Source organism: Crotalus tigris, unplaced genomic scaffold (genome assembly GCF_016545835.1).
Source record: "Crotalus tigris isolate CLP2741 ecotype Arizona unplaced genomic scaffold, ASM1654583v1 scf7180000017729.2337069, whole genome shotgun sequence".
Classification (NCBI taxonomy): Eukaryota; Metazoa; Chordata; class Lepidosauria; order Squamata; family Viperidae; genus Crotalus; species Crotalus tigris.
In genome coordinates, this window is record NW_024096596.1 from 1,189,381 (window position 1) to 1,193,258 (window position 3,878).

Consider the following 3,878-nt stretch of genomic DNA (forward strand, 5'->3'; position numbering starts at 1 on the left):
AGTATGAAACAGAGATCAAGAGAGAATTTAGAAAAAAAAAATGATACACCTACTAAATAAAAATGTGCACAGTAAAATGTGCACATGAAAGTTGGTACAGATAGGTCTGCACTCACAATTTCAACAGCTACCTGTTGCTAAATTTTTAATTTTTGACCGTGGGACCACATTTAACACTGTTGCCACATGTAGCAGTGTAGAGAACAAACATGTAATGCATGCTGGAAACGAATATTATCTTACCCACCTGACAAACTTTATTTTTTTTAAAAAAAATAAGTTGGCACATTTTTATTTTTTTTTTGGGTTGTTGATGTTGGATAGTGGATGGAATGGAGCCTTTCTTCCTCCCTCTTCTTTCTTTTTAAAATCCTGGCATGTTATTTCAGCCTGACATCTTTGTGTTTGTCATATACCTGCTGAATGATTAATCCAGAAGATTTAATGTTTTTCAGTCAAAGGGACCTGGGATGTTTCAATGGGATTCTTTTAATCTCACCTCCAATCTGAATCACAGCCACCAAAGAAGCGTGGGAGGGGAGCTGTCTGTTGTAAGCAAAGTTGTCAAGCAGCTAACCAGAGTTTCACCATGAGACAAAAAAACAACTGGAAGAAGATAACCAATCTGAAAAGGTAACTGCTGTCCCCACCTCTTAAACCACTGAAGATAACAGCAGAATGCTACAATGAGGAAAGGAAAGCAAGATAAATGAGATGTACAGCCAAGAGCAGTATCCAGGTGCTTTAAAACACTGTTTATTTTCTCATTCCTCCTCCTGCTGCTGATAATTTGGCACAAGAGGACAAATTGTTCATGTGTATAAGCAACTAAAGTTATTTCTTTAGTAAGAAGAACTTGCACAATTTCAATCTGTGTTCTGGGGAATAAAGGGGGATTTGAAATCTGCAAAAGGTAAGGTAAAAGCTAAGAGCCCTGGTGGTGCAGTGGTTAGAATGCAGTATTGGAGTCTGACTCTGCTCACTGCCAGGAATTCGATCCTGACTAGCTCAAGGTTGACTCAGCCTTCCATCCTTCCGAGATGGTTAAAATGAGGACCCAGATTGTTGGGGGTGACATGTTGACTCTGTAAACTGCCTAGAGAGGACTGTAAAGCACCATGAAGTGGCATATAAGTCTAACTGCTACTGTCATATGACTTTTTTCAGACTGAGAAGCACATTGGATCTTCGAGTAACATTTCTGAAACTGTCTTCTGAAGTATGGGTGGAGCCCAAACAAAGAGGCTCATTGCCTTGAGCTCCTGAATGAAAGCCAAGATATAAATATAAATAGTAAACAAACAAATAAAAAGTCAGATGTGTGCCTAAGAACCTCAATTTTGAAACAACTGTACTGGCTGTTTACTTCTAGCCCCAAATCAAAGTGCTGGAACTTACCTGGAAGTCTCAAATTGTTTGGAATCCTGATACCGGAAGGAACTCATCTTACTTCTTCATCCATTAAAGGCCCCATTCACCTGTTTTTATTAGTTATTTTAAAAAAAGAATGACACCGTTAAAGAAGCCTACTTTGTGCATCTTTTCAATGCCATGCAAAATTGTCATCTGTTTTAAATTACTGTATTTTTTTTTGTTTGATCAGTTTTAGGATCAAACTGGACGTGGGAAAGGATATGAGATAGTAAAAATATATTAGACTAACAAATGTATAACATGTTGGACAATGGCTGTCTCATCACTTTCCAAATTCCCTTAAAATGCCAGGAAAAACTGATCTTAAAAAATTATGAGATCTAAAGAAAACATCTTGAAATACCCAGTCTGCTCTATGTAGTAGCAGTTTCTAGTTATTCTTATTCTCATCTAGTTATTTATTCTACTCTAAAGTGACTTTCCTTTCCCTATGTGGAATGTTGATGAGAGGTCCCAGATGAAGCCAAAAGTAATAGAAGTTGGAGAATGGTGTAGGAAAAGAGCAGGCAGAGCTGGAGACAGAGTTAAGGATGTCATCAGTTTAGAGTCACTGTGTTCCTACAAGCAGTCCAAGTTCAACCCCTCCTGAATTCCATCTACCCTTATCTGGCGCCAATTTAGTACTGAACTTTAGTTGACCAGATTATTATATATAGGTTTGAATAAATCTTATATGCTGCAACTTTATGAATGGTCATAATTCTTTGCCCCTGACAATATTGTTTTGCCAATCAAAAAGTGACAAGTGAATTTTTAAAATTTATTCTGTTATTGCTCTTAAAATAATGACAGAGAAACAGAAAAAAAAGGTCAAGATGATTTACATGGGAATGTCCCTTCATTTTATTCTCATAATCCAACGAGGTAGGCTGGTCTGTGATGGTGTGACTACCACAAAGTTGCACCATGATTTTTCATAGAAGACCACTATACAATACTACCTTTTAAACTGAATCAAGTGGTTCTGCCACTGTCACTGGTTCCTATTTATTATTCCATTTTATTTAAAAAAATGATGAATGTGTTCAATAAAAACATGGGCAAATCTATATTGTTATTGTAATTGATGAGACTGGCTAGCCAAAAGCAATTTTTACTTTACCTTATCATTATACCAAATTTACATTTATATGCAATTCCAAATGGAATTCACTTTTGTTACTTCCAAGAAGTCACAGGAGATCACACAACCGATGTGATTAGATTATGCAAATAGCCAGTAGCAGATAGCGCAGGGCCAGTGAGAACTTGCAGCCAGCATGGGAACATATAATGACATCAATCATTTGGGAGAATGATAGTATTGATTGCCTTTTGGTAACATGGTGGGAAACTGTGAGCTACTACTTAAATGAAGTTATATAAAAAATGGATACACAAGACTTAAGAAATGTGGAGTCTTTCAAAGTTAAGAGTTTTGTGCATCTTTGCTACTATCCAGTGATCCTCTGCATTTTTGTAGTTGATATATGGAAGACATAGGTTAGGGAGGAGCCAGTGTAGTATACTAGCTAAATGTTGAAATGAGAGGCTGTGGTATTTTGTAGTTGATCTTCAGTCAGCCTCTGCTGTTTAAACCACATTAGTATTGTGAGGATATAATGGGATGTTTCCATTTGCAAAACAACAATAGTAAAACATTTATTTAGATTTAGAATTCACCTCAGTCTAAGGGTTCAGTGCAGATCAGGAAAGCAGACATGCATGAATAAATAAGTGAAATTTGATTCTGTTAATTGAACAACAAATCTTTCTGACAAGTTTTCTTTTTAATCCTGAGCTATTTGAAAGGCTATTTTGAGCCTTTCATGCATTAATCCTGAGCTTGAAAGACTAGATGTTGACACTTGAAATTATTCCAAGCCCAAACATCTTCTGAGGTTCAGAATTTAGCATCTCAGTTTCAAAAAATGGTGATGAAAAAGGCTTGGGCAACTGTTGCGTCCCTCGCGAAATGGCAAGACACGAGAAGCAGTTGTAGTTCTCAGATTTGCTTTATTCTTCATTCAGCTTACAGATTGAATGCTCCGGCAATGCCCAAAACTCCTGGCCTCTTATATAGGCCTTCCCCGGGTCAATGTGTTACTTTTCGCGCGCCAGCACCCGCGCATGCGCACAGGCGCTGGCGACAGCCTGTCTGGTCCCGGGCAGCTTGCACCTGCCCGGGACCGCCTGCAAACGCCCCGAGCCCGTTTGCAAGGCTCAGGACATAACACCCCTTTCCCCCGGGCTAAAACTACCACCAACATACAACCCTTTTTCTTGATGCAGTGCTCTACTCCCCCGTGCTCCTACCCTTCTACTGGCTCTGTTTAGCCAGCAATGTTATGTAATCCTCTAAGTACTTAGGAGATTTCCTTGCTCTCTGTGACCTCCTAAGCTCTGGGTGTCTGGCAGGTGCCCCCTGACCGAGGGGTGATGTGTGCCTGTTCCCCTTATCATGC

At 38.9% G+C, this 3,878-nt stretch overlaps 1 long non-coding RNA gene across 1 annotated transcript; it reads left to right on the top strand.

Annotated features, from left to right (window-relative positions):
* The first annotated feature begins 206 nt into the window (after nt 1-206).
* Nucleotides 207-1,890, top strand: LOC120306247. The gene is made up of 2 exons (XR_005556212.1): nt 207-633; nt 1,168-1,890. It is a non-coding gene; the product is annotated as an uncharacterized LOC120306247 (long non-coding RNA).
* Nucleotides 1,891-3,878: the final 1,988 nt, after the last annotated feature.